Source organism: Liolophura sinensis, chromosome 4 (assembly GCF_032854445.1).
Source record: "Liolophura sinensis isolate JHLJ2023 chromosome 4, CUHK_Ljap_v2, whole genome shotgun sequence".
NCBI classification, from domain to species: Eukaryota; Metazoa; Mollusca; class Polyplacophora; order Chitonida; family Chitonidae; genus Liolophura; species Liolophura sinensis.
In genome coordinates, this window is record NC_088298.1 from 20,202,820 (window position 1) to 20,216,482 (window position 13,663).

Below are 13,663 nucleotides of genomic sequence, written 5' to 3' on the forward strand. Positions count from 1 at the left end.
GCCATGAGCCATGACCATCTGCAGGTTGCTGCTTGACCTTCCCACCTACGATACACTTATACAATCAGTGACAGCACATGTATAGATGAAGTCAACCTTTACAGTATACATGTACATCTGACTATTTATTTCATACGGTGAAAAAAAAAAAAAACATATGACTAAACGTATTATGACAGTAAATGTTTTCTCCAACAAATTTCACTCGTCTTTCTGATCGCATGGTTTAAGCAGAGAATGGTCATTACATGTACCTTTACAACTGACAGTGTACATGTGCATAGACAGTTCAGAGCACACGGTACAAGTGTTACAATGCATAACTATATGTATGTGCCAGCATGCTTTCCACGGCATGCAGGTCTCTAACACATGTTCAAGGCCATACACTAAACTCCTCGCAGCATCATCACACCTGAGCTCCACACCACCGCACCACTAAGCAGATTACTAGACAAGCCAAGCCAAGCTTAAACTACCCTCCTGGGCAAGGTCTCATTCGAACAGCCCAAAATAACTTGCCCGGTCTTTGCCCTGGGAAAAGCGGGTGCAGCCGCACATGAAGTTAAGCCTGTGTGGTTTAGCTGCAGCTAAAAGTCTGCCAGGTGCCCAGTGAACTGCCAGGAGGATGCCCCAAAAAGGGCAACACACCTGGTAACCTGGCACCCAGTTAATGCATACCGCTCTTAACCCACCTGATTTTGATGCTGCACTGCAGAAAGGGGTGCGGGGTGGAGATTTCGGATAACGAGGTGGTAATGGTGTTAGGAGGGTTTGCCACATGCAGCTCTCTGCATGTCTGCATTCACACTTTCAAGGGCAGATTGTGTACGCCCCTGGAGAGACTGGAGGATACGGTCTTGTATGTATTAACATACAAAAACATTACATTACCTGGGTGGGCTAAACACTGGACTGTGAACACTGGACTCTATTAAGATAGATTATGGGATCTATGTTGCATTAAGAAAGTTCAAGTCATCTCCACGATTCACAACCAGAATGACATGTCTAAACGTGCTTTTTACTGTAAATAGGATGACAGGTAAAAAAACATCCATGTAATGGCAGGTAAAAGCAAGGTAAAGGTCAACATGATGACCAATACAGTCAATATAATGACAGATAAAGTAAACATAATGACAGGAACAGTCAGAATGACAGGCACAGTCAACACAATGACAGGCCAGAATAACAGCTACAGTTAACATAATGACAGCTACAGTCAACATAATGCCAGCTACAGTTAACATAAGGACAGGCACAGATAACATAATGCTTGTCATAGTCAACATATTGCCAGCTACAGTTAATTTATTTACTTATTTATTTGATTGGTGTTCTACGCAATACTCAAGAATATTTCACTTAAACGACAGCTGCTGGCATTATGGTGGAAGGAAACTGAGCAAAGCCCAGGGGAAAGTCACAACCATCTGCAGGTTGCTACATACTGAGACTGTAGACTATATTGATGTAAAGAAATCATTTTAGCATCATTTTCATAATAGCAGTACGCATAAATTTCACTGAAGAAAGTGCTTTAGAGTCTGAAAACGTTTTATGACAGGAGGAAACCAGGGTGCCCTGGTTAAACCATTGACCTGCGGCAAATTACTGACAAGCTTTCCCACCTGTGACATTCATGTGCAAGTACAATGAGCCAGAAGCCGCTCACCAATGCTGTCACTCTGAGTTCAGTCCAGCTCCTGCTGGCTTCCCCCCGGCAGTACATTGGAAGGACTTCCAGCAACTCGCGGATGGTCATCGGTTTCACCTGAGCCCTGCCTCGTTTCCACAGACCCTAGCGATGGCCACCATCGTATAAGTGAAATATGTTTGAGTATGGCGTAAAAAAAAAACCAATCAAATAAAAAAATAAAGATATGTCTGAACACAACTAGTGGTCTTAGAAATTATCATTAGACGGCACGAATGGCCATACATGCACTGTCACCCACTTACTCTCACCAAGAACAGGAAGAGCAAAATTTGCTGTCCAAGGCTAGGGTTGAACCCACACCTAGTAAATCAAAGAAAGGCATCTTGACCACTCGACCATGACATGCTCTTGGGAGGCCTATAAACAAGTCTGACACTTTTTGGACAGGACAATCACCTATATCACATTATCACAAATGGCCTATGTCCAAAATGTAACCCCCCCCCCCAAAAAAGACTTACACATCCTTTTTTTTTTTGACAAAAAATGCAGGTAACATGTACAGAAACAGTGACATGCCCTTTATGCTTGGCTAAAGATAACTGTGTTTATATTAACCCCTCACCTATGTCCAGCTCATGACCCTTAATACCTGCTTGTCAATCACTATAGTTCCTGGGGAAGATTGGTCGAAGCACCCCATCATGGGATTTGTGCATGGTCCACTATAACACTTCTGAAGAAAACCACTAAGCCTATGTAAAAAAATATGACTGGTAACTAGCAGACACCCTCCCCCAATGGGAAATAGAGAAACAAAAAAAACAAAACAAAAAACAAAAACAAAAAAAGAGAGCCCCCCACATCGAGACCCTCAGACAGGAAAAAAAAAAAAAAGGGGCGTTTATGCATGTATTCTGCTCCAGGGGGTGTGTATGGGAGAGATATACATGTAAAGTTGCTCCAGATTTTCGACTGCCCTTAAAATATGGGTCATGAGCCAACTGCGTGGATAAGAGCATGTCTATGCAGAGTGGAGAAGTGTGGTGTGGGGGGGGGGGGGACATGAAGAAAGGGGGGCATCGTGGAGGGGAGAGGGATTTAGCTTCTTCATAGCTTCAAGCCATGGCTCACAAGTAAACCCGAATAAATTTCATTTTTATTTATTTACAAGAGAGTTGTTTCATGCCATCCTTCCGAGGTTTTTCCTCATACACATAATGGTGGGGGGGGGAGGGGGGTGTCAGTTTTGTAGGTGGAATACCCTGGTACACCCAGATAAAGATTTTAACCTTACTGCCTACATATTATACTGTTTGTATTAGCAAGTCTTAGCAGTGGTTGACTTTATAATGGTAAAGATTTTTTTAAAAAATAGTTAATAAATTTGAGAACATATTTAGTTTTCTTTATCCATAATTAGCTATGCATAATATTAAACATAAGGTAAATTAATATTCCTAACCTGACAGTTATCTTCTGTTGCATATATATAATGAGTTAAACTTGCAAACCTTACTAGACATAACATCAAAAAACAAAGGCTTTCATTTGAAAATATCCAAATATTGGAACAAATTGAAATTTAAGTTTCAAAATGTCCATATCAGAGAATTTGTTAAGTATCTCTGGACAGTTGGACCTGTTCAGTGACACAGTGCCATCAAAGGCAGTTGGGAGGGGTGGGGGGGGGGGGGGACAAAAGGATGTACATGTATATTTATTATACTTATGTAATCATTAAATTGTTCCCCAGGTACATGTAGCTGATATTATTAAATGTACCCGGACCTCTAAATGCTGAACAATCCCTGCCCGTTCTGCAGTATTAAACCCCCTTCGGGTTTCATTTCTGGCAAAGTCCTGAATGGTTTAGTGCAGTCAACAGCCGAATTTGGCCACAATGCCATACAATGAGACTATGTTCCTTTCAACCACAAGCTAAAACTGTTTAAAGGTGACATGTAAACTTGTTTACAATATTACAGTGTACATGTAATACCTGTGTATACTGTATAATACACTGAGTAGAAAGCTGTGTCTTACTGACTGGGCCCGACTGTATGTGTTGGGGGAAGAGGAAGGGAAGTTTGGACATACTACATTATAGACACAGTTTTAACAATGGTTGGCTTTATAATGCTAAAGACTAAACAAAAATGCCCTACTATAGGGTCCCAAATATTAGAGATCCTATTACAAGGGGTCCAACAACTTCAAACCAAGCGACATCTTCAAGAGACCCTTTTCTTTCTTCAATGTTCTCCACCATTCAATTTGACCAACAATTACAACTTTAGATTTGCTTGTCAACCTGCTGAGCTGTTTTTCACACCTCTTTTTGGCCAATCCTGTCACGACCGAGCCGCAAGTCCTTCTTTTACGCGTGAAATCAGCAATGTTTGTTTACATATGAAGTTTACTGAGCCCCGTGCACATGCGCCTTATTTAAATATTCTGGCAGACTTTTTTTTTTCTATTATTTTTTAACAAGAGATGGGATTTACTTTATAAACTTTATATTTAATTTAAATACAATTCTACTATGTTCACACTGTACAGTAACTTTAATGTCTACTTTGTACAGTATCTTTACTGTTTACTGTGTACAGAAACTTTACTACGTTTACTTTGTACAGAAACTTTACTACGTTTACTTTGTACAGTAACTTTAACATGTCTACTTTGTACAGTAACTTTAACATGTCTACTTTGTACAGTAACTTTACTATGTTTACTTTGTCCCATAACTTTACTACGTTTACTCTATACAGTAACTTTACTATGTTTACTTTGTCCCATAACTTTACTACGTTTACTCTATACAGTAACTTTACTATGTTTACTTTGTACAGTAACTTTACTAAGTTCACTCTGTTCAATAACTTTACTATTTTCACTCTGTTCAATAACTTTACTATGTTCACTCTATACAGTGACGCTAACATGTCTACTTTGTACAGTAACTTTAATGTTTACTTTTACAGTATCTTTAATGTTTACTTTGTAAAGTAACTTTACTATGTTTACTTTGTACAATAACTTTACTATGTTCACTCTGTTCAATAACTTTACTATTTTCACTCTGTTCAATAACTTTACTATGTTCACTCTATACAGTGACGCTAACATGTCTACTTTGTACAGTAACTTTAATGTTTACTTTTACAGTATCTTTAATGTTTACTTTGTAAAGTAACTTTACTATGTTTACTTTGTACAGTAACTTTACTATGTTCACTCTGTTTCATAACTTTACTATGTTCACTCTGTTCAATAACTTTACTATGTTTACTCTGTGAAGTAACTTTTTTATGTCTACTCTGTACAGTAATTTTATTATATTTAAGAGTGTACATGTATAACAACTTACAAGTGAATATGGTTTTCTGTAGATCGGTTTTTGGTCTTTCTCTTTGACTTGGAATGTTCCTTCATGGTGTATGTGCACATGAACAGCAGACTCGACAAACAGATTTCATATTTCACTTACATAATGATGGTGGATAGGAAACCTGTCAAACCCTAACGGAAACTCATTACAGCCTGGAAGAAACCTTGCAACAGCCATCGTCTGCGATATAAATCATCACGATATAAATACTGTGTACATGTAGGTATATAAAACCCATTGTCAATGCCAGAGTGATTCAAGCATTACCAACCCACCTATGGTTGAATGTCTCTGTGTCAATTTTGCGCTCAGTCTGGAAAAAGTGCAAGATTCATTTTTTCCAGCCAACGAGTCAAGCATGTAAAAAAAACTGGAATATATGCATGGGGAATTTCCCTGTATACTTATTTTGCATGGTCTTATTGCCAACCAACCATAAATTTGTCACACTCGGGTGAGACATGTGTAAAAATACAGAAATTACAGCCGAAAAAAAAAGGCTGCGAGCAAGATTGTGAAGGATTTAGCTGTAATTATAAAGCCCTGCCCTGTGTCCCAGTGCTTTAATACAATTACAGGTAGAAACCTCAAAAACAAAGGTACATATCCTTGTTAATAGCTTCTTAAATGGCTTTGTTGAAATTTTGTCTGAATGCTAGACACTTGAAAAAGCTCTATTGTTTAGTTTTTCCTGGCTGAGACTAAAACGTTGGATTTGATTCTGAAGTTGCAAGAAAGCTATACGAACATGAACATACATTAGACAAGGCCCTATTGTATACTCTCCTGATTTAATGGTGCAAGACCAGCTAACTTCTATTTTCTAGTAAATGAAGTGAAACGACTTTCAATATTAATTAGAGAACAGCTCACATAATATATATGACCTACATGTGCACAAATACTCCATACAGTAGACATGCTGAAAATTCTATATTTATTTATTTGACTGGTGTTTTAAGCTGTACTCCCAAATATTACATCTGTAGGGTGGCAGAAAGCATTATGGTGGGAGGAAACCAGGCAGAGCCCGGGAGAAACCCACAGCTATCTGCAGGTTGCTCACAGACCTTCTCATGTACCAAAATTCTATAAATCTGTCCATTATCTACTGTAATTCTTCAACTTTTTCACATGTTTCCATGGTGTTTATTCAAGCTTATTCTGAAGGCATTATTCTGTGTAGACTGATAAAATTATACTTTTTTTGAAGCAGTCAATACAACGAATGTAGTTTGGTATCCAAAATCAAATTTAAAAGGTGTATAAATTGCACTGCAAGTTGCTCTTTCAGACGTGAAAAGGTTGAGGCATTAGGCACATATACATTTACATATATAACAGGTGAGGTGTATGACATGGCATCAAAGTTTCTGATGATGTAGTACAAAACTTCAAAAGGCTTATATTTACACGTAGGTTTGTCAAAAAAAAAAATAGATCAATAAATAAAAAACAATTATAAAACATAAAAACATTGAAATCAAAGGTTGAGATTTCACTAACCACCTGTTGCTGATGAAGCCACGGGCACTATAAGTCTATCAGATAAAAGAGGATCAGAGGGTAGGAAAATACCTTTTTTTTCATTCTTGCTAATGAAAGAGATAGGGCATTTTAAATCAACACTGAGAGGGTTGGTCTGGCTCATTCCATGTCATGGGTATTTATACTGTACTGCTAGAGGATACAGAATTTGCCTCCAATGGCACACACAGTATTCATATCATTTCCCAAGTGTCAGTATTTTTCTGAACAAACAGTAAGATTAAATGAATTTATGATCAGATATATTTTTCATACTAAAGACCACAATAGGAACTGAAAAAAAAAGGCAATTCTTGCAGAGCTTTTAATTATTTCTCAATATGTTCAATTGGAAGTTTTTATTATGTCTTTATTTATTTTCTTTTATGTATTTGACTGGCTCTTAATGAATATTGTGAATGATATTGTTCTGTCATTATAGGAGGACAGTGATGTTTACAAATGGTGTAGCTGCTCTAAATAAAACCTAATTTTTCAATATGTCATTTGATAAATTCTTTGAAAAATTGCTCGTGTGACCATTTCCACAGTCATTCATTGAAGGACACTTGTCTACCACCGATGTGATGTGCATGTCTGTACATCACATGCAGGCAATGTTGTCAGTAACTTGCCAGGGGTCGATGGTTTAAACCAAGCACTCCAGATTCGCATCATGTAAGTTAATAATGCTTGAGTTTGCCATTAATGAAGAGTCCAACAAAAAATAAATGCTATGTAAATATTTATGATGCCCTTCAGAGAGCATAATCACACAAATTCATCTGCAGTAGGCACTATGTTTGGGAACTGTTTAAACCTACAGCGAGACAAACCTGATAACGCTAATGAATTTTGCTACATCTACAGGGTGTTATGAAGTGAACTAGACACATGTTGCATACACGATAATGTCAACTGTTCTTCCAGCAGTGAGTGGACAGGCTTCAGCTTTAGTCATCCAGTTACAAACTAAAACCCTGCAGAAAAAGCCACAGAGAGGGGGGCGGGGGAGCTTTCTAACCAGACCCAGGGCACTCTACCCCTGGACAGTTAAACCTTCAAGCCCTAGCCCTTCAGACCCACCTTTGACCTCTGACCCTACCATGACCCCACCTCACCTTTAATCCCTGTTGATTTGGGCCCTTAGGGACTCCACCCCCCAAGCCCTTCAGTGTTGCCCTTTGGCACAGATTCAAGAGGCTATACATAATGTATCAATTGAGGACAAGGGGCTGGAGTGTTAAGCTACAGTCAGGGGGTCCACCCACCAGCTAGGGCTCAACGCTTAGGGCTGCCTATCTAGCATAGCTACTACTATACCCGTACATATGGTCAACATACTCACACCCCTTTTCCATGCTAGTGGAGTTTATACTTATACATATATATATATATATATATATATATATATATATATATATATAAGCATAGATATACATATTAGAGTCAGGCCTAACAGAGGGTAACATGCATCTGTACATGTTATATACATTATTTTAATACACATGTAAGCCTTTATTTTTGGAAATGATTGATATGAGTACCATCAAAGACACAATTATTATTTCAGTTAGAAATAATATTATCATTATTCATTTATTCATTTATTTATTTCACTGGTGTTTTATGCTGTACTCAAGAATATTTTACTTATACGCGGGCAACCAGCATTATGGTGAGAGGAAAACGGACAGAGACCAGGGGAAACCCACGACCATCCGCAGGTTGCTGCCAGACCTTCCAACATATGGCCAGAGAGGTATTATCGTTATTTATATTACCTTAATTCTAATTATTAATTAATTAATAATTTATCATCCAGGCTTGCAGATATATTATTTTCTATACACACAATGCAGCAAAATGTCAGTAAAATTTCCAATGAATGTACAGTAAAACTACGTAAATAATAATGATATATTATTATATACCTATATAATCATTTATACATGTATGAAAATATTCTTCACCTTCTTATTTTATCTGTCTCTAATAATGGCCTCAAAAAGGTTATTCTGTCTTTAAAAATATTTTATCACAAAAACAAATAATGATTTAAATTTTGACCAGGCTCAGATTCGCAATACACAGAAATACATGTAACCCCACAGGTAATCATATCAACTCTACCTTTCATTTCCTCTCCACACAAACTTCAAGCTGCTATAAACTTCAGACACATGTTAAACAGTTCCTCAACTTTAATACGCACAGGAGGATGTAGTATCAGGAAACCAGCCATCCAGATGGTTGGGGAAATTAAACTGATGGCAACATCCTTGTTCTTGATACGCTCACATGACTACAACGTAGTACCGTAGACGCAAGTCATTTTATTGTTCTGAATTTTTGTCAATAGCTTAATACCACTGCACCAGTCAGGCTACTTCTCCCAATCCCCTCAAAACCACTACGTCACCATATACCTATGGCTAGGCTTGTCCCAAGGGCGCTGCACCCGGTCCCTAAACTGTCACCTTTGCCCTTTTTCTCAGGCAAAATGTTAACCGACAGGCATGCAGTCGAAATTGCCACCTTGCCCCTTTTTTGAGGAGTATAGGGCTCTAGGCCTACCTTTGCCCTGTACTTTGCACCCTGTCCCTTCAGTTAGGGTTCTGGACTAATTAATTCATGGCAACAACAAAGCTGACAATTTACTCTTTCTACAACCCAAATAATCTTTCTTGCTTTCTTTTTTCCATTTATCATAATAACATTACAAAAACTAAATGTGGTATGAAGAGTGTGTAATACTCACAAAAGATTATCTACAAATCCCTATCCACTTACACGTAATTATAATTACACAACAAAAAAAACACGACTAAAAAACACACAACCACAATTAAGTCATGCAAATTTAGAACATGTGACTGGTGATACTTTCAGTTTTCATCAGGTCCCACAGGAAGAGCACTGAGCTTTAAAAAATGCACTATCCCCAGCTGACAGAGTTACTGGTGTGATTCGCAAAGAACTGAACAGGGCTACGCCCCCCTAGAAACAGCCGGGTTTTTGTAGGCCCTATTTTTGTGAGTACACGCTTATGGGTATAATACACAGGCCAAACTGCTAGAGATCAACAAACACCCTCAAAAACATAGAACTAGTAAAACCATTTGCAAAGTAGGCAATTTTTTACTATGTTTTAAAAATAAAATTCAGTTGACATATATTATATTCTAATTCATTCAATGAATATTAACAACATTAATTACTCTTTACATTTGAAAGAAAACATGAACTTGCAACACATACAGAGGACACTAATACAGTGGTCATACATGGACAGCTAACAAAGAGCAGAATATTGTATGTGTGTCAAATATGAAACAAAACTGAGAAGTGCAGACGACAAAATGTAAGGGATTCGTGAATAAATGAACCGGTGACACTTAGCCTGCTATGTATGAGTGGGTACGTAAGTGGGAGGTGGGGTTGAATAGCCTAGCGAGGAGAGGGATTTAACATGGCAACTGACAGACAGGGACATAGAGACAGTCAACTGGTGGTTTTAGAGAGCCAGCGACCTGCCGTAGAGCTGTGGGCTCTGAAGGAACGCCAGTAAAACGTTTCACTACACAGCGCACGTGATTCCAGCGACATACAATCTGTATGAAAAATGACGAGATAAGTTTCACTTTTAACTTCAGTATCAGCTAGCATTAAAACAATAAAGAAATAAAACAAGAAATGAAGACATACCGGAGAAATATCGGGAAGGGTTGGTCAGTACCCAAGCTGGGCTGTCAGTTGACGTCTGTAGAAATGTACGACTGGCTACTAACACTGAGGGGGGATTAGTGAAATGGGCTGTCCACCCTAAAGGCACCTACCCCGCCCGTTTTCTCCTGTCCCCGGGCCCTGGCCCGCAGTGGACGGCTACACCTCCCTTCTAGGCAGTCCGTGGTGTAATTTGGTGCGACAAAACGTCGTTGAAATGAGAGAAAATGTTGAAAATATGGCGACAATTTCACTCACCGAGCCCGCCCACTTTCCCCCAGCTCGAGCCGTCGAGGTCAGTCTGTTCCTTCAGGGCTGACCGGGTGGCGGTGACGGTATGCCTCAAGGGGCGCAACTCTGCAAGCCCACCCCAACCGCCTACCCGCATCTCGCTTACTCCGCTTTGTTTACATTACAACCCGTCATTATAATTCATCTATTTGTTTAGTTGACCGGTGTTTCAACTGTCGGCAAGATTTTCTTCACTACGACAGTCAGGCGGGATGGAGGAAAACCAGCGAACGACGAGCACACCACGGCATTTCCCGTGCAGGTAGCTGACAAACCTCGTGACCTCTAGCCCCTTATGGGGCTACGTTTATGTAGAAATAACCCTATGGGGCTACATAACGTCATATAAAAATATTCTAGCACTGATAAATACTATTCGTGTATCTACAAGGAGAAGCATACTGTAGAGGGAAAATCTCTATTAATGCGACTGTCGTGTAGATGAGTATCCTAAATGACTATACATTTCGTCCATGCCGATTCTGAGAGTTCTATTGATTTTAAAAAGGTTTGCTGTGGAACACGAGATGACATTCTGCTTGAAAATTGTAAGTTTCAGCACCAAAAATAACATTTTGAGTCATTTATTTGTCTCTAAAAATGTACTTTTTGGGGCGAAAGTTTAGATCATTCAGGGTACCGTATGTGAAAAATTTTATCAATCGTTGTTCAACGCTTGTAATCCTATGTTATGGATAGGGGACTCGGCCAGTGGTTTCCTCCGAACTTCATGCACGACGGCTTGTGTAACAGCTGGCGTTTAGATTACGTCAGTTTGGTTACACCCAGTATTGTAATGTTCGGCCTTAATTTGGGCACATTCAAAATTTAAAGGCATAGCCTGCTCATTTAGAGATGTCATTCACTGGATCGTGTGAGTGGATATTAGTTATCATTAACTCGCCAAGTTTGGGTACCGTTAGTTAAATTAATAATTTTTTTTTTTTTTAACATTCAATGCAGTGGAAAATGTTAAGCCGTTCGACCGCTGCATTGGGCGCTTTGTATTTTGGGCACACCTTTCACAGTAATGGAAAGCTTTACTTACTTACTTAAAGAAGAAGAGGGGGGTCCCCGTGGCTGAGTTTGTTAGGGCGCTAGCACAGCGCCAATGTGGTCGCTGTGAGTTCAAGTCCAGCTCATGTTGGCTTCCTCTTCGGCAGTAAGTGGGAAGGGCCCGCAGCAACCTGCGGATGGTCGTGCCCCCCCCCCCCCCCCGCTCTGCCCGGTTTCCTCCCACCATAATGCTAGCTGCCCTCGTATAAGTGAAATATTCTTGAGTACGGCGTAAAAACACCAGTGAAATAATTAAATAAACACAGGAGAAGAAAACATGAAAATGATGCAAATTTCAGATGACAAGGTGTGGAAAGTTCTTTGTAAATATGGTCTTCGATATTTTTGTTAGATTTTTTTTGACAGAGTAAACGAGATTTGAAAATAATTTTTGTATGGTGGGTGTTTCAGACCTCCTTTTGGTAGGCCTATGTGGTTTTTGTTTGACAGTGCTCTGTATTATGATGTGATGCATGTCTAATAAATATATTTCACTGTATATTTGTTGTTTAATATCTAATCACATGCGTTGAATCTAAATTATGATAATTTATGAATATATTGTATATGTATAATTATGATCAAAATACTGGTTTAAAACATTTATTAGAAGCAAAGACCCCGAAATCCAAGCGCATATATATTTATTGGACAATATTCTTGAGTACGGCGTAAAAAACCAATCAAATAAATAAATAAGTAAATATTTATTGGACATAAGTTACACCCTTATTTAGGGCATTATTATGCAAAGACGATATATACCAAGAGGTGATCCCTGATACCCACCATTCAAAAAATATTTTCAAATGCCCTTTTTTCTTTTAAGATAAATTGCAAGAAATATTGATGATCGTATATATAAAAATAACTTTTCACTTTCTTTCATTGTTAATTCTATGGGTGGTGATAAAACACCTTAATCGTACCGTCGCGATCAGCTCCCAATTAACAAAAGACATGTGAGAATAATAGACTGTATTTAAGATAAATAATGGCATAATTCGCATTACGCCATAGGGCTAGTTATAAGCCTAGTTATAGTCCCATCCAGATTATTTCCAAAATATTTGACAGAGGTCAATTAAATTTGTTGATACAGGAAACTGGGCTCAGTGTGACCGGACGAACAACCAATCCAAAAAACAAAAAAAAAAACAATACCCCCCCCCCCCCAAAAAAAAACAGCACAATAAAAGCGCCCCCCCCCCTCAAAAAAAAGCAAATTTCTTCTTCTGTAAAACATATTCTCTTCTCTTTGGGAAGAATGAGTCTGGTAGGCATATTCATTCAACATCGGGGACAGGCGACCTAACAAAGGCGGTTGGTTTGCCTGTCCATGTAACGTTGTTTTAGTTGTAGAATAAGTATGGTAAGGTGAGTACAATTAGTTTTCCGAAGTTATCGCCGTTGTCATAACTTTATATTACATATCCATACAGGTATGATTCATATAGACCTATTTCAGCGGTCACTGCTCGGTTTCCTTCCACGGTAATGCTGGCTGCCATTGCCTATAAGTGAATTATCGTGGAGCATGGCGTAAAGCACCAGTCAAATAAATAAATAATTTCATATATTTTCGACTGCTCTGATTCCCTCCATACAGCACAAGGTTGCGGACAGATTTTGTTGACACATTACGCATCGTTTGGCCTTGGCACATGCACCGATCAGTGGTGATACGGATCCTTTTTTAACTGTTTTTTAACTGTCAGTTGTCAGATAGCTGCCTGTCTGTCTGCTTGCCTGCCTGCCTGCCTGTCTGTCTGTGTGTCAGTCTGTGTGTCAGCAACTAGGAAAAAGGTATACACCGATCTGAATGAAACTTAATGCCTTCTGTAACAGGGTGCATGATATATAAGAGCTGTCTACCGCCCGGCAGGAGGGAACTTCCCTCAAAAGCGTGAACTTAAAACCTAGGGATCGCTGGTTCGAGTCCAGCTCTGGTAAGCTCCTCACACTTTTAAAGTACCACGCAATTTGTTAAATTTTGGCTGAATCCG

General features: G+C 38.9%; 1 protein-coding gene across 3 annotated transcripts in view; it reads right to left on the bottom strand.

Annotated features, from left to right (window-relative positions):
• The window catches only part of LOC135464816 (zinc finger protein Xfin-like), a 32,697-nt gene extending 22,120 nt beyond the window's left edge, over nt 1-10,577 (bottom strand). Inside the window, exon 1 of one of the 3 annotated variants that reach the window (XM_064742383.1) lies at nt 10,424-10,577. The gene's annotated coding sequence lies outside the window, so the exon portion shown is untranslated. Of the gene's footprint in view, nt 1-894; nt 996-10,292 lie in introns of those variants that run through there. The other 2 variants (XM_064742381.1, XM_064742382.1) reach the window with 2 other exon arrangements.
• Between the last annotated feature and the right edge of the window lie 3,086 nt (nt 10,578-13,663).